Source organism: Hypomesus transpacificus, chromosome 18 (genome assembly GCF_021917145.1).
Source record: "Hypomesus transpacificus isolate Combined female chromosome 18, fHypTra1, whole genome shotgun sequence".
NCBI classification, from domain to species: Eukaryota; Metazoa; Chordata; class Actinopteri; order Osmeriformes; family Osmeridae; genus Hypomesus; species Hypomesus transpacificus.
The window spans coordinates 2743157-2761012 of NC_061077.1; the positions used below are offsets into that span (position 1 = coordinate 2743157).

General features: G+C 46.7%; 1 protein-coding gene across 11 annotated transcripts in view; it reads left to right on the forward strand.

The window, feature by feature from the left end:
• Positions 1 to 17856, forward strand: part of rerea (arginine-glutamic acid dipeptide (RE) repeats a) — a 107889-nt gene that overhangs the window by 31136 nt on the left and 58897 nt on the right. Inside the window, exon 1 of one of the 11 annotated variants that reach the window (XM_047039531.1) lies at positions 506 to 1053. The exons of the other annotated variants lie outside the window; for them this stretch is intronic. The gene's annotated coding sequence lies outside the window, so the exon portion shown is untranslated. Of the gene's footprint in view, positions 1 to 505; positions 1054 to 17856 lie in introns of those variants that run through there. 11 annotated transcript variants of the gene reach the window in all.

A 17856-nucleotide genomic window follows, 5' to 3' on the forward strand; every position in this document is an offset into this window, starting at 1 on the left:
GCAAAAGCCAGTGGAATATCTCATACCTAATATTTTTATTCTTTCTGTTTGTACTCATGTTTTTATACTGACAAATTAGCAATATGCGGCCAACCTGTCCAGTGCATATGTCTGAAATGTTAATTCGTAAACATCTACGTCCTGTGTATGAGTGTAATGACAACGGTTGATTATGCAAAGAGCTTACTCGTTTAGTAGTGGCTTAATTTGAGGACTGTAGTTTTATTGGCGTGATGCTGTTGCAGCGCCTCGTCAGTGGTACTTTAATATTCCTTACTGCAGCTATGTTAGTGAACCATTGATCTCGTCGGGATCTACTTCGTGTTTGAACATCTTGCTTACCGATGCAGTTTCAAACACACCATATCCCAATGGGTAACCATCAATCACTATACCCATTGGCGTTCCTTTGTCCCGACGGTAATTTGAATCCAGTCCATGTTTTTGTTTTGCTCCTTTTTTGCGTGGGGGGGTGGGGGGGGGTGGAAGGGGGGTAATTCTCCTTCACTAGTGTCTGGATAAAGAAAGACTAGGTCAGCCATGTGGATGCGTCTGTTGAACAGCTGAAGGGGGGGTTACAGAGACCGAGGGAGCGATAGAGAGAACGTGGAGTGTGTTCATATGAAAGGGGGAGCGAGGGGGAGAGAGCGCGCGCGCGTGTGGAAAAAGGAAGCGGAGCCTGTAAACGGCGAACTCACTGATTTCCTACCCTACTACAACACTGAATCTAGCTGTATTCTTTTCATATTAACAGTATCAGCAGCAACAACACGGCGAAAGGGAATCAAAGCAGCCGTGTGTCTTCGGAAAGAGTGCCTCGGCGATTTGTACGTGTATATATTAGTAAAGTGAGATCGTCTTTTGTTGAAGCAAGTGCTCGTCCTTCTGTACTAGCAGAGGCTCTGTAAAGGATAAAGTGTCTATGTTATATTGTTCAGTCCTGATTCTTGGATTTGGTCCGGGCCAAGAAGTTCGGCGGGTCATATCTGGCAAGGATTGCCTTTTGAAGTTGTTTGCGGCACTCGTTGGAACTCTAGATCCTCAGACTGGCGGGTGAGTAGTGCATACCAAAAAAAAAAGATGGGGGAGTAGGACGGGGGAGATGTATAGGGGGGATAAAGAGATGGAATGTTGATTATAATAATGATTACATCACGACTTACAAATGATGTTTACTAGAAGTTATTCAAATTTGATAACATTTGAAAGGGGAAGCGCGTGTGACCTCAAGTCAAATGTTTTTGACTGTTGGAGCGAGCTGAAAGTTGGCTGCATTGTTGTAAAACTTGGCTTTTCCACTGAGCTCACTGGAGTGTGAAACAGACCTTCAAGAAACCCCTATGACCTAGCCTTTAAAGCGTTTTTAAAATGAGATTAATGTGGATATAAAGATGCATCATGGAAACATAACAAGTTCGGGCTAAACTTAAGACGCTTGCTAACAATGTAGTTTAGGCCTAATTATATTTTGTCATCAAAACAAACCAAAAAAACAAAATGTGTTCAGTGCTCTTTGATGACGATTCTTTAAAAGTAAACGTCTATCATTGTGTGAAACTGCTCGAGTTTTCCATATATGGTAGGCCATTTGTGTATGTTGTGTACTACTTATGTCAAACATTGATGAAGCACTGTTTACACAAGCAAACTGAAAAAACAGTATAGGTTATGGCGAGCCTGCTAGACTAGTAGCCTACTTGTGCAGGACCACCAAATTAACTTGACTTCCCTCTTCAGCACCTCAGAGGCTATGAACTCTGCCCTAAGCACATGCAGCTCCCACTATGGGGGTGTGGTGTGTGCTTGTAGTGAAAAGAGCAAGAGGAGATGGAGGCTCGCAGCCTCCTCTGGGACTGGACGGCTGTGTAATGTCCCTGGACGGCAGGGGAATGTCCCTGTACTTACTGTAAGTCGCTCTGGATAAGAGCGTCTGCTAAATGACTAATTGTAATTGTGAGGATGGGGGTGGGGTGGGGTTAGGGATTTGAAAGCAGACTACAGTATTTGTCTCATAGTCAGCTTATCTGATGTGTTTTTCATGTGTAGTGGGGATGTGCCTGTTTACTCAAATTGCTGTAAGATGGGTCAAATACTTAATTGTCATGTGACTGCGGTCAGTTTGTTTGACCGTCAACGATTTTGTTGTTTCTTTTAGATTGAAAGTCAAACGAGGTAAAGCAGCTGTCTGTTTGTACCATGTTTATAAACCTCTGCTAACATAAACACAAAGCACCCCACTCTTCTTTAAAAGGGGAAAGAAATCTGATGTTAATATGTAAGGCTCATTCTCAAGTGCTAGGCCTAATCTTCAATGTCCCCAGTTTCCCTGGGCATTTTGTGTGCGTCTCCTGTTAACAGAAGTGACCTCTAGCTTAATGATTCAGATGTGATTAATCTACTTGAGTGGGGCGACACTCCTGCTAATGCATGGCACAAGGACCGGGGAGATAATGGATGGGAGATAAAGACAGACTTTCTCTCTCTCTCTCCTGAATTCTATAAAGGTGCTCTGTATGTGTATAAGGAATGTGCACATATGAAGGATTTTAAGATGTCTGTCGATTTATATATTTTTCTTCTGTTACTGTAGCAGCATCTTTTGGCGTTGCAGTGCTTTCTTAGGTAGTGCTCTTCCAGGAGTTCAAAGGTTCATGTGGTTATCAGATTGACTCATTGAATTGTAAAATGGAAGTCTGTAATCCGACATACTTTGGGCAGATTGTTGTATTTTACAGATATTTTACAGTTGTGCTATATTAACAGCGACTCTATAGCAAAGATTGGAAACCTCAAAACGCCTGCTTTATTCTCCAGTGAGATGTCAACAACATCTAACGCTAAAATTCCTGTTCAGTATGTGGTCAAAGTATCTTAACCTCACTGATGACTCAAGAAGGCTAGTTTTATGACATAAGAGCCCATTTCCTGTCATTGAGGTGTTGATACAGTGGCCACGTAGGCCTGTCGTCCTAGCAACATGGACACCATCACTACTACACATGATAACATTCCTATTAGTGTGATGGTAATTAGAATAAATGGCTTCGATCAAGCCTCATGGATCACTGTCTAAACATAATAGGTCAATTTAAACACTCAAATATATGATCTCCGCATTACTCTGGTTTGAATTGTAAGGCAAAGCACACAGGCCCAAGCGTTGGTTTTGTTCTACAGAGGAAACATGGTACGATTTTAGACATTCTCCCTAGAGGTAAGACATCAGTGTAGTTTCACTACAGAAAACTGAATTAGAGAGGAAGTGGTCAATCCCCTTAATAGGGTTGTATACAAGAGCTTTGGAGGGCTGCAGTGAGGGAATGATAAAGCACTGCAAGACAAGAGATGGATACAGTGGCTGATATGCCATCTTTAATTCATGGCATTACGGGCATTAAGCTCTGTCTTTGTGGGGCCCATAGTCCTGGATGGCATCTAAGTGGGAATATAATGCTCAGTGCAATATGATCTTTGTTTGTACATGCCCTGTCCATTCAAGGAAGCGTGAGGAACCCCTTAGTAAATGACTTGACATGCCAGAGAGTAACTTCTCATCATAACAGAAACGCACAGCCGTCCAGTCCCAGAGGAGGCTGCGAGCCTAGTCTCACCTCGATGGAATCAGAGGGACGATAGACAGATCAAAGGGGCTGTTTCCAGCCTGACACACACACACACACAGACACAGATTCTTCATAAAGTGGGTTGCAACGGTTCAGTTGTTGCTTGGAGGCAGCTGAATGTTGACAGGGCAATGTTGAAATGTTGGTTAATCTACTGGCATGATAGTACTGGGATTACACTGCATTTCTGTGTGTGTGTGTGTGATGGCAATTCATCGGCGCATTGAAAAGACTAGTGGTTGTCTTTGTCTCTGGTTTTGAACAGCGTGATGTGACGTGTAAGGAATCAGTGAAAGAGCCGTTGTAATTGATCTGATGTTGGCCCCCCCCCCCCCCTATCCTCATTGTTTTTGGTGTATTGAGTTCACTGGATCGGAATATTGTCTTTGTTTAGAATTCAATTATTCAATTTTTTTATAACACGCTCTAACAAAAAACCCAGTTGAAGTTAAACCCGGTCTCTCTTGACTGCTGCTTTTCTAAACCCCCACCCCACTCAGATGCCCCTCCCACCCCTCTTCCCTCACTCCAGAAATCTGAGAGCCGCCAGGTCATAAAGGAAGGCGGAAAATCAATGAGCAGTCATGGCTTCCACGGCATTGTTGGTGCCCATTTCATCCTCCACTCAGAGTGAGGCACCAAGCTTGAAGACTGATGTCGAATTTCTGAGCTCTTTGATTCTGAGAGATGGATTTTCAAACTCTCGATGGAGTAGCCTGTGCTTACATGGCTTTGACCCAGTGTCCTTGTCGACTATCTTGCTGGGTGATTTATTTAACAGTTTGTACAGTATGCGTATTGTAACATCTCTTTATATGGTCAGTAAAGATGGGTCTAAGTACAGCCTCTGTTCGCACTTCATTAGGCAGCTCATGCGCCTGTGTAATAAGAATATAATTATCGTGCCATTAAAACTATTCCCATTTCCTTATTTAGTCTTTGCTTAGCTGTTACTCTTTATTGTAGTATTAACACAGTTGAGTGGGTTTGGTATTGTAATGGAGAATAATCGCATAGACTTATGTTTAACTTCTCTTGATCAACTGTTGTTTCTACAATACTTACTGCAATAACCTCCTGTTTAACCTACTTACCACATCAGCCTGTTTAACGTGATCTTAAGCAGTCTGATCAAGAACCAGGCGGGTTTCTCTCCTGGGGGGGTATGGACTGGGTTGAAGGTCACTGAGAATGTGGAGAAGAGCTTGGGGTTGTCTTGCAAAATTGGATCTGCTTCTTGTGTGCATAGAGAAATGACTTGAGTTGCGTTAAATTAACGTCCGCCAATAGTGGAGAGAATAGTGGGAATTTAGGATAATTGAAAAATGTTCCTTTACTCTCCAACCTTAAAGCAGCTGAGCTCTTTGGAGGGCACTTTCACACATGTTAAGTGAGGGACATCTGGCCGTGTTAATTCAGTGCATGGTCATAAAGTGGAATGACGGTCCCCACAGGCCTGCCTGCCTTCTGAAGACTGACAGATAAAGCCTCTGTCCCCACTGCCTGTCCACTGCAGCCATGTATCCACCTCCCCCATGTCCCCTCCACAACCCCCTGTCTCTATGTCCCCTCCACTAACCCCCTGTCTCCTGTCTCCATGTCCCCTCCACTAACCCCCTGTCTCCATGTCCCCTCCACTAACCCCCTGTTTCCATGTCCCCTCCAATAACCTCCTGTCTCCTTGTCCCCTCCACTAACCCACTGTCTCCATGTCCCCTCCACTAATCTCCTGTCTCCATGTCCCCTTCACTAACCTCCTGTCTCCATGTCCCCTCCACTAACCCCCTGTCTCCATGTCCCCTCCACTGACGGCCCCTCTGATGGGGGCCGTTACACAAGAGGAGCGGTCATGCCTTCACCAGTGTCACCGTGAGAGTGGAATCATGCTATGAAATTTAAACACCTCTGATCTTTATCACGGGAGAGTGGGGGAGATGAAATGACAGTACATAAACGGTGAAATATGTCCGCATGAGATGGGAGAGAGAATAGAAGGGAAACATGACAGGGTGGTAATATAGTTATTTTTTTATTGACCGCTCCAGTTTCATTTAGTTATTGCGACAAAGCGTGGGGTCGGATGCTGCGCTACATCTTGCAGGCTAATTGCACAGCTAACCACACCCTAACAGACAAACACAGCCTCGTCTTTAGACAGAGTAAATGATATCATTAGTAATGGTGTATATCAGTTGTCTGTGTGTGTTTGGTGTTTGATGAAAGCAGAGCTGCCAGGTCGTTCCTTCTCGTGGTGTAACACGCATCCTGTGGCTCTACATCATCACCCTTGAAAACAAATAATCAAATGACAGATTTCTAAAGAATCAGCAGGGATGTATGCATGCTTTCATATCCTATTTGAGTGAGTAAACATTTAATGTGGATGAATGTATCACAGTTTTATTTATGCATAGAATCTGCTGTTAAGTCTGAATTATACATTGGCCTGATGAATAATGCATCCGCCCCGCTCCTTAATGATTACTTGCCAGGCAGTGAATGGTAATATTTGCTGATAAATTTACTCATTGATCTTGCCTGTGTTTTACCAGTTGTGTAGCAGCACTAGTCAAACTCAGCATTAAGGCTGCTTTTTAGTTACTCATCTAATGAGAAGCTGTGATTATTGTCACGGTTAAAGAAATGAATAAAACCAAACCGATGCGTGTAGGTTAAGCCAGTGAAACCCTCCTGAATCTATCTTTACCAGTGTCAACAGCAGCCTACCCTAGTAAAATATGTATATTTACTCTCTAGTCTCTGTCTCCAGTTAACTTCCCCTTTTGCTTTTATAAATCATAATTTTATGTCTTGAACGTAAAAGGATATCATCCATAGGCATCAAATGATCAGTTTGCAGTTATGGATTTATATCAGGTTTAATGTCAATTCCTTTGTTTGACGGTGTCACACTAAATACAAGACTGCCTCTGTTGTTTTAACTTGTATTCAACAAAGGGTATTTGATACCTTAATTATCAGCGACCTTAAAAGCACACTGAGCAAGATCATTGACAGATTAGCAGCATAAGACTAAAAGACATAAGAAGATCCCTGCATTGCTTAAGCCTCAAACCGTTACCCAGTAGTACTGGGCAGATATTAGCTGTCCACACAATGAGATCATATTGACCAGTTGTCCCCCACTCATTCGATGAGTCCTCTGGGGTCGTTCCTTTTTTCATTTGTCACCATAGCAACATGGATAGTGAAAATGCAGCCTACCCATCTGGACAAAAAGATTTGTCCTCATCACTTAAACTGAAATGTAGGCGTCCTATTGTTGAGCTGTTTTACACAAGTGGAAGAGGAACTGTTTCTACTTACCCTGGTTCACGCAACCTTGTTATTGTAACCTTATGTTCTGCAGAATCCACTAGATGCCTGCATTCGACAAGCTTTTGCTCATCACTTTGAGTGCGGCCGCGTAGGCGAGATGTAGCAATTCAACTTTGACTCTGTGGAGAATCAAAGCTTGTTCACTGCACTAATACCAACTGCTGCCTGCTATCCTTTTGTTATCTGGGAGACTGGACGGGTCCAGTTAGAGCACACTGGGGCAGACAGTGCACGTGTCATTATAATAGTACCTTCCATGTGATCCACTGAGGAGCCTTGTCGTCCGTATTCCTTGAGATAATTGGGTGGATGGTAAGAGCCGCCCTAGGCAGTATGGCTGGGCTGATCTTTCTAAGCGGGCGCATCATTCCATTTTTTTCCCCTTAAAGACACGCTAATGACTAAGCTCGATGTGTGTCGATGTTTAAGTTAACTAGTGTTCATTCGGAAGAGGATTTAATGGTCTCGATTGGTGAGGGGAGCTGAAGCAATCAGCGAAAGGCTCGTCTGCGGTGGAGAGTCATTGATTTAGCTGGCGGTGTTTCTCTCAGAGTAGAGATGACTGCACAATTCAGATATGTAAACAAGAGCAGGCCGGGGCGTTGATACGCCGAAGTAAAACCCTCCTCCGGTTTCTCTTGATCAGACTTCAGAGTGAAAATAAGACCTCAAAGCTCCGATGGGCTTTGGTTTTGTCTCGCCACCAGCTAGCGTGTCGCACATGCAAATCCACACTCTGAGATGAGGGGCATCTTGAAGAAATCATGAACTAACGTAGTGCACCCAAAGACAAAGGAAGACTTACAGACAACAGATGCTGAAAGTGTTTCAATCTGCTTATTGGAGCATGACTCTTGGTTTAGAGCAGCCAAAGAACTCAATGTATTCATGGTTGACAGTAATGCTCCTGCTTTGCTATGCACTGTTTGTTAACCCAAAGAGCCATTTAACATATTTGTAATATTTATTTCATGTTTATATATTCATTCGTTTTCGACCTAAAGCCTTTAGGGCTAACCAAAGGCCTGAGAACACAGGGTATCTGGTTACATGTTCAAACTAGTTTTTTTCCACCTTCAGAGCCTTCAGCCACATGACCTGAAGGGCATTTTGTGGGGTGACATGCTGACGTTATATACTGTTGAATAAATCACCTTGTGAAGGGTTGATTGATTGGGTGTTAGGCCAAGTTGTTTTAGTTTTTGTGACAAGTTGAATTTCTTTTCTTTCTGAACTTGATTTTCCAACATCATCCTGTGAGGCAAAACAAACACTTTGCACAAAATTCAACATCCACAGCTTGCGCAAATATTGAAAGAACCGTTTCCTAAGTAAGGACAAAATCTCTAAGCCATTACTCACGTCTTATCGTTCAACATTCAGCGATGAAAAAAAAAATAATTAACAGCCCAAACCACAAGAACAACACCAGGGTCATGAAGTGGAAGGAAGCCTTTAACAGTCTAACAAGGGGCCTTGGTTGGTTAACTGCACTTCAAAATGGAGTCCTTTGATATCAGATTCTTAAGCATCAAAACAAGGTGGTTGCAGACAGCACCCTCCTCACCAACACACCCACAGTTTCCCCTTGGTGGAGTAGGAGATCTTTCTCCTGATAGGCTTCACAGATACAGGTGTTCCCTTGGGAGTGTTGTGGAGGGATTTCTACAGTTCTGCTGCTCGCTGATTAAAGAAACACTTGTAGATAATCCCACTGAATAAACGGGCTCTTTGTTGTGAGGAAGGGGTGGGGTGTGGGGAAAGGGGGGTGGGGAGAGGAGGGTGGGGGGTGGGGAGAGGAGGGGTATTAAAAAAAGGAAAAAAAGAAAAGCAGAGATTTGGATTTTTAAATTCTTATCACCTCGGTATGATCCGCCACTCTGCCAGGATAAATATTTAATGATGTGGGGGTGGGGCGGGGCTGAAATGGAGCTGTTACAGACTGCTAGTGAGAAATGAGGATTCTATTAATACACTCCATACTATCCCATAAAGTAATGACACTGATAGTCAGCCCAAGGTTATTAGAGAGAGAGAGGGGAGTGGTGTTGCTGTGTTTGTGTTTAGGCGACTGCTTTTTCTCATACTGCAGTGGCATAACTGAGGCATGTGCAAGTATGTGAATCCCTTTTGTTTAACTGAGGGTCATATCGCTCTACAGGCATGGATGTTGTCTTCTGCTGTTGTTTCTGAAACCAAGGCCAAGCACTTCAATTGTAAAAGGTCATCTTGCATGAAGATTCTCATTGTTGCATACAAGCAATGTTATTTAGCATCAGCACCCACCACAATGAAGCGATCACATCGCAAAGGCACAATAATCCAAACATCAATATTTTGCAACAGCGGTTTATTACAATTGTAATCAATAAAGTGGGGATTTTATTGTATCAGTCCTGCTCACATGCTTGAGCAGTCGCCTTAGCGGTTAAGGTGCTGCTGGCTAGCGTTTTCATTAATCAACCATACTGAAGTGAAGACGGTATCAAGACAGTGTGTGTTGAACCAGTTAAGATTTGTGATTCACCCTGTTGACTCATTACACGATGACTGCGGAAACGCAATTACTCCTGCTTCCTAACACCTTGGTCGCTCGTCTCCCCGGCGCTCGCCCCCAGCTCCGAGTCCTCGCTGTGCACACCGACCGCCTTTCGTCTCTGCCCGGGAAATACTCGCTCAACATGGCGAGTCCTCCAGGCACTTCCGATCCCTGCTATTGAACTAGCAGCTGCCTCCCTCCCACCCCATCTTCACAGATGAGTGCCAGGATCAATGGATCTCTTTAGTGCAAATCTGATTTGATCAGCACTGGCTTCTGTACTGCTGATCAGAGATGTAGACCACTTGCCCCGTTGGTGTGTTGGGGGCAGAGGGGGGGTCTGGGCAAAATGCAATCGAGTCGCTGCTTTCCGATAGGCCCAGATATCTTTGTCTCCTTCAGATTCCAGGGACGTGTATTAGGAGGGATTTCGTATTCATTATTGAGTTGTTGGTTGAGGTGGGGGGGGGGGGGGGGGATGGGCTCCAGGAGGCTGGCGAAGACGGGGAAGTGCTGCGTTCACTGATACGGACCTTCTGCTGATTGTAGCAGGAATGTAGTCTTTTCTCAAGCAGGGCAACGCCTGGCATCATAAATAAGACTAAGGGCATGTTTTCAGAGGGATGATCTGTCTCTCGGTGTGATCGTGTGGAGATGGATAGCTGGAGAGGAAGAGAAACAGGGGTTGAAGGGCATATTGACCCCCTTGTTTTGAAAAGCAAAGCGCCAGCCTTTCCACTGCCCCCGTGTTCCCCATTAATTATTGTTTGATGCTAATAAAGGGAGGAGGGGGAGGGAGGAGGGGGAGGGGGGAGGGGCCTCTCTAAAACATAATTATTCATTGCAGCGTTTGTGTAGAAGAGCCCCATCCCCCCCTTTCCCCTCTCTCTCCCACTCCCTCTCTCTCTCTCTCTCTCTCTCTCTCTCTCTCTCTCTCTCTCTCTCTCTCTCTCTCTCTCTCCATCTCTGTCTCTCTCTGTCTCTCTCTCTGTCTGTCTCTGTCTCTCCCTCTCCCTCTCTCTTTGTCTCTCTCTCTCTCCTCTTCTCTCCTGTGCCTCTCCGAGGGAAGAGAGGCATCCTGTCAGTTTAGTGTGCCGGGCAAAGATGTCCCCTCAGCCTTTTAAGGAGGGGGGGATAGGAGGGGACCGGGGTGAAGGGCGCCATTTGCCCAATTGATATATGAGGGGAGACGGCAATATATGTAAGGAGCTGCTGAAAGAAAGATAGGAGAAGGTCAAGGCACATTACACTCCAGCCATTTATACAGCTCAGCATATAGTCTGGCCCTGCCCTGCAAATACAGTCCCTCACCAGTACCACCGGGGCCTGCTCCGCTCGGTCAATGCCCTACTCATTTCGATTGACACGTGTGTATACACCCCGTATGAATGCAGCACTGTGGCAAAATGGACTCTCGGTGGCTTTTTATAAGCTCGCAGATGCATTGGCAAGCTATTTTAACAAGGCTAGAGCTGCTAGCTACCTTCCCAACCTGCCCTCCCAGATTTCCACCCAGTTTGCCTCAGCCGTGGCAGAGAGAGAGAGAGAGAGAGACACTTGAGGGTGATTTCCTATGCATGAGCGCAGCATATGGTGTGCATGCACACAAAGGAGGCAGAGGATTACTCAACTATTGCATCGCGTAACATTGAGCTAGCAGTGGGCAGCAGTGGTCATTAAACGTCTTTAGAGGAATTCATGTTCTCCTTTGGCTGACCTTCGGGGTTTAACCCTCAGATGAAGAGAAAAAAAAAAAAGAAGATAAATATTAATTTCCCTGAACATTGTCTATAGTAGGCTTGGGTTAGCTAAACATTCAAGTATATCAAGACTGCCATCCTTCAGGTTGTCCATTTCTTAATCTATTGCTTTTTTTTCTCTATCTCTGACGAAATATCCCAGAAGCCAGTCAGTTTGACAAAGCACCTCAGTTTAACAATAGCATTCCAGGAACTAACAGCGCTCATGCACTTTTTTTATCATCCAACTGCCAGCGTTGGGGCTCCTGTTGCAGGAGACTCAGCAGGGATGTCTTCTCCCAGTGGAAGCTATGTTGTGAACCCAAAGCTCTTCTTTTGTGGAGTTTTTTTTGACACATTGACAGATGTGATGTGTAATGCGATACATGACAGTTGTTGGGCATTATGAAATGATGAACAAATCTGTAGGCTGTGTGCCGTAGGCACAGCATACTATCAGTTAGGGATCAAGTCTCCATTTCACACATGAACAGGCCGAGTTAATCTGCTGATGGCTACTGTACGCCACACAGAAACGAAACTGTTTCTCCAACACCCCAAACCCTGTTCTGAGAGCCCGGCTCTGGTGGGTTCTGTACACGCCTGATTCTCCTCTCACCGTCAGAATGTATTTGAAGGTTTGTTTGTGAATGTGCTTGTCTCACTATGCATGGATTTCAGGCTTGGCGCAACTATGTAACCATAATTGTGTAACCCATGTTAGTGTGTTGTGTATAATTATGCATCTGTGTGTTTGCGTGTGTCTGCACGTGTGTGTGTGTTTGCGTGTGTCTGCATGTGTGTGTTTGTGTGTGTTTGCGTGTGTTTGTAGTACACTGTGTTGGTTGTGCTAAAATGCTGCTGCTGTTACAGTCCCAGTCAATGCATGTTTTATGAGTTGTCCTAAGAGGATAGGGAGACTCAGAGCTCAGGTCCTGCCTGTTCCAGCAGCTTTCATTAACCCCCACCACCCTGCTCCTCCTACCCCCACCACCCTGCTCATCCTACCCCCACCACCCTGCTCCTCCTACCCCCACCACCCTGCTCCTCCTACCCCCACCACCCTGCTCATCCTACCCCCACCACCCTGCTCCTCCTACCCCCACCACCCTGCTCCTCCTACCCCCACCACCCTGCTCCTCCTACCCCCACCACCCTGCTCATCCTACCCCCACCACCCTGCTCCTCCTACCCCCACCACCCTGCTCATCCTACCCCCACCACCCTGCTCCTCCTACCCCCACCACCCTGCTCATCCTACCCCCACCACCCTGCTCCTCCTACCCCCACCACCCTGCTCATCCTACCCCCCCCCCCCTCCAAAGGCAGCTTTTTTTGGACTGAAAGGAAACGCTTTGACAATGATATTTACAACGTGGCCTTGTCTGTGGCTATAGTTTAAAGGGCTGTGGGAGCCTGCAGAGTTCTCCCAGACCCATGATTCATGTCATCCCCTCACAAATCCAGCACAGGGTGCTGTCTCCTCTGATGCCCGTCCCCACTCCACTGCCCAGAGATGGAGCACGACGTGCAGGAACAGTGAACACTGTCCTAAGTTAGCGCTCTCTCTGCTCCCTTTCTCCCTGAACCCCCCCCCCCCCCCCCCCCCCCCCCCCTTCCCCCCTTCCCTAATCAAACAAGCAGGAAACGTTCACTTTCAGTGTAATTGTAGTGATCGCATCCTTGCTTTTTAGGCCTTCTGGCCTGGTGCTAGTTTGGTGGAGACAGGCCTGACATGAGCTGGGAGGCTGGCCTACAGACAAAGGATGTGGTTCCTAAATAATCTAGTCGTGTTTTTAAAGCCAGTTGCCTGGCGGTGTTGGAGGTTAGCAGCTTCAGGAGCAGCCCGTTCGTCCCCCGTCCCCCGAAACAAAAGCCCTCCCTAATTAGAGGTAATACCATCCTGTGGTATCTTGGGTGGAGGTGCTTTTGGCCCTGGTCGTGGTTTGTGTGCGAGTTGAGTGTGCGTTTTTGAATGCCGGGCTTGTCCCCCCCCCCCACCCCCCCTTACCCCACCCCGGCCATCTGCTCAAGGATTGGAGAGGAGGGCACAACCAGATAGATACATAATTTAGGCGGAAAAATAGTTTTGCGTGCTGACCTAATGGCTTTGTTTCTGGGATCTACCCTCCAAGACGTCCTCCTCCAATTGCCCTCCACCCCCCCCTTGCCGATGCTGTCAGTTTGAAACCATGACGCTGTTTATCTGTCAGCCTGATCTATTCCTGTTTGCCTCCCTCAGTTGTTGTTGGAGCAGCAACATTGTGTTGCATTATGATTAAAGTAGCTGGAGGATGTAGGACAGTGTTATGAATACATTTTCTTTGTCTCTCATTTGGGCTACCAGTCCGTATGGGCTTGATGGATGGGATCGTTAAGCTGATAGACAGATGGGGTGGGGGGGGGGTATTTTTAAGAGCTGAGGAGCTAAGAAAATGGGGAGAGATTGACACCTTGAATATTCAAAATCTCATGAGTCTTCCTGTACGACGTACACAAGGGTAACAAAAAAACAACCCCCCCAAAAATGATTAGGCGATAAATATGCACCATATCTGATTAGCAAAGAAAAATAGTTCCTTCTCCTTTTTCTCCTGTGTGAGAGCTAACCCTCTGAGGGCTTCCTTTAAGAGAGAGGTAGACTTGTCTTCTAGCAGTGATAAAATAGCTTGGTAGTTTTGTAACATGAATCTCTAATATTTTGCATAAGCAACGTACGGTCCTAGAACTACGCTACGCTGTTTTGATGTGAAGGTGTTTCCCTCTTATAATTCAAGCACACCTGTTTTCAAATCTTCCAACCATAGCCTTATTTCCTGTCAAAGGAGTGCCACAAAGATAGTTAAAAGCTCTTTAGATCAGACTTCTTCATGTTACAAAACCTGCTCCCAGTTCTGTGCTGAAAGGTAATTAAAAGGTAGTCAGATTTCACCAAGCATTGGTTTCTGTCACAGACCTCCCATCCTCTAGACAAATGCTTCATTACCCACCACTACATGTGAGAGCCTCATCTTTTAGTGAAATGTGAAGTGCCACAACTGACAACAGCGTCATTCTCCTCAGGAGCTGTGTCAAAGGTAGCCGGCTGAAAATAGCTAACAGAGGTTATGGTCCAGTCAGACAAATCTCAATCGGGTGAGAGATGTTCTGTAGTAGGCAACCTGGTATTAGTCTGGGAAATCCAAGCTGCTGATAATGGAGGTGCTGAGCTGTGAAGCTGTTCCCTCAGGGCTGTTTGAATCTCTGAGAGCCACACACTGAGGGGGAAAGGAGATTTAGGGGCTAGAAGTTTACTGAAGAAATGCTTTAGCCTGGGTGGGGCTCCAAAACCTTGTTGTGGTTCACACTACTGCTGGCAGTTGTGATTGGCAATCCACGTGATGTGTATATATATAAATATATATATTTTCTGTTGTTTTAGCTTTAATGGTTATGTCGCCATTCCATATATTTTCTTGGTTTACCATCTATGTCGAAAAAAAGAAGACATTTTCCTTGACTTCAGTAGTCTCAAGGCATGTGTAAATGTTGCATGTTTTAATGCCTCCAGCTATCAACCCCTGCTCCTCTGCTACCTCTGAACCAACATACTGTATGGAGACTATAAATAGGGCTTCAGAGAATGTAGCGCCCGCAGAGGAAGGAAGACGGTTGCTCGTCAGTGAATTCAAGGAACAAGTGGAGCAGACAAGTGTCTTTGCCCTGCCAGAGGAGAACCAAAGGAGGAGAGAGAGAGGAGAGAGAGAGAGAGGAGAGAGAGAGGGAGGTGGCGGGCGCGGGGGGGGGGGGGGGGGGGGGGGGGGCGCTCAGAGAAGAAAACAGGCTATGATTCACCAGGTAACACAAAGCACAGGGAGCTGTAGAGAGATAGGGAGAGAGACCACTGAGAATACCCTCTGAAGTGCCCCCTCCTCCCTGCCTCCTTTGCCTCCAGCAGAGGCTTTCATTGTGCTGGTGTTTCAGGAGGTTGGATATCAGCTTAGATTAGTCTGAGGTAAAGTGTTGAAAGTGACACAACGTGTTCTGCGCTATATGAACATCCTTACGGCCAGTGACGGAGGACCCACGGTCTGATTCGCGTCAGGTTCAGTCACCGTTACCTCTGCATGTGTGATCGTGCTAACATTGTTCTACTAATCAGTATTCGTGTGAGTGTTTAATGCAATCCCTCTGCAAAGCCAGCCTCATCCTAGCCAATCAAATACTTGGCTGCTTCATAATTCTCTGATTGAATAAGCTCTAGAGTCATTCGGTCTCCATCGTCGCGTCTCGATAGCACCATTTTGGCTCTTGCTTTTCCTCAGGTACCGTGTGGCTCGACTGGCCCAGAGAAAAGCACATGTTCCTGCCTTGTTATTTCATGTGCCTGCAACTTGAATCATCAAACAGTTCATAACCCTTAATAATCAATTAGTCCATTAGAGAAGCCTGGTTGCCATGCCTCCCCAGCAGCTTCTCATCTGGGCTCAACCTGGCCAATTGGGTGTTTATCCGGAGCTAGGTTCTGATGGCAAGCACACAGAGAATGCGAATGTGTATTTGAGTAATGTGGGAGTGATTTGAATGAATAAAACATGGTTCCTTAAAAGCTCAGTGGAGAAAGGGAAAGAGAGAAGGAGGGAGTGATAAAAAAGGGAGAGGGGGGGGGGGGGGGGGAGAGACCAGAAAAAAAAGAACCCTCAGTGTTTGTAATGGAGACCTGCTGTGTGGCCACTGTGGGGGATGATGTGTTAATAGAGACAGAACTGTGCGGTTCTCAGGCCAAAGGTCTAATTTAGACGCTTTTGGAAAAGAGAAATGTATTTTGTCCAGGCACGGCTGGCTGCTAGCCCTCCACCCCATTGCACTAATGTTGGATCAGACTAGCTGCCTTCGGCTAGCCTTCCCTACAGCCGCAACCCCCCGCCCCGCCTCTTCTCTTTTCCATTAAGACAGCTGGTATCTTTCAAAGGGTCCTGCCCCCGTGATTGATGGGTAATAGCTGCAAGCCTCACCTGGCCCTTCACAGCATTATTCACAGGCCAGGTGGCGGTTGAGGCTAGCGCTTTTGTTAGTGGCGGCGGCGTCGACTGAGCGGCGGCTTCTCCAGTCATTAAACAGCGATACGTTACCCCATTTCATTTCCTCCGTCTCTGCGGCTCACGTTTCGGCTGGAGTCACTTGACTCCTGGTTCCTTGATTTGATTTGAATTCCCTCGTTTTAAGGTGCTCAGACGGAGAGAAGCAGCCTCAGCACGTCCGTCGAGAGCAGCCTTTTCGTTTGAACGCTTCCTGAACGCTGCTCGGTTTTTGATTGAGGGTGCGTGATCCGAGCGGGACGCACTGCTTCGTCTCAGGAGGTCCAGCAGAGCGAGGATTAGAGCTCTGGTATCAAATAATACCTCGGTCAATATTTTGCCATTCCTCGCCCCTCTAGGCTGTGTATGTAGACACCAGAGGGGTGTGATATGTATTTTGGCCGAGTGGTGAGGAGTGTGTGTGTGGCTGCGTGCAAGATAACCCCAGAGAGGGAGAGTATGTGTGTCTGCGCGTGCACACACGCCCGCGAGTGGAAACGGCCCAGCGGTCGCCGTGGTAACTCATCATTAGGTGATTAATAGGGCCGTGACGACGGCGCAGTGTAATCAGCCCTGGTGTTTGTGTTGAAGCTGACGACAAGAGCAGCTGCCCTGTCAGTTGGCGGCTCCTCACCAGTTGACAGGCCGCCGTCGAGGACTGCCGTCGTCAAGCCCCTCGCCTCGCCTGCCAACAGTCATCCCCCTCTCTCTCTCTCTCTCTCTCTCTCTCTCTCTCTCTCTGTGTCTGTCTCAGTCTCTCTCCCTGTTTTCTTAGGGTTAGGGTTAGCCTTCACAAACATGAAACAGGTCTCCTCACCAACACACAGTACAATTTTCACCTCAGCCTCCCTCTCCCTGGCTGTCCCAGGCTAAAGCTGCCGTTGCGGCGGCGCTAACTGTGGTGCTGATTGCCAGGTCTGGCCCCTCAGGGGGCTGTAATAGCTATTTCTAGTTAATCTGTAGTAGGGGGGTGAAAGCAAACACTGGCAAGTAAGTGAGAACCTGCCTGTGTAGTGGCTGTGTGTAGTAGCAGTGTACTTCAAGCAGCCTGCTCTCAGGCATCCTGTCAGGGAGGGCTTCAGGACTGTTTTATTATTACAATGGTAGCCTGAGAGGCTATTTGGTAGCTCTCTATTTTGGCTGAATGCTGATGGCTGGCTAACTGTAGCAGTTAGCCGTGTTAAATCACTGGCTCTCTCTCAGCTGCCTCCCTGCCAGTGGATTGCCATGTTCTCTCCTCCAGAGCTGTCAGTCCACATTAGCATGGAGATGATGGTTAGCCGTAGCTACATAGCTGGGGTGGAGTACTCCCCTCAGCCAGAATGCAATTACACACACACGCACACACAGGGCTGTGGTTAGCGAGCTACACTGAGCCCATTTCAACCCCACCTGCTAAACGGCTTTCCTGAGGCATTGTCAAGGAGGAGTCCAGCAGCACAATGCTGAAAAGGCCCAGCTAGACATGGCCTTTCCTGAGGAATCCCACAGCCTGTAAGCCTGATATACTCAACCGAGAGCAGCAACAGAGCCCCTTTTGAAGACGACACAGTGGGGAA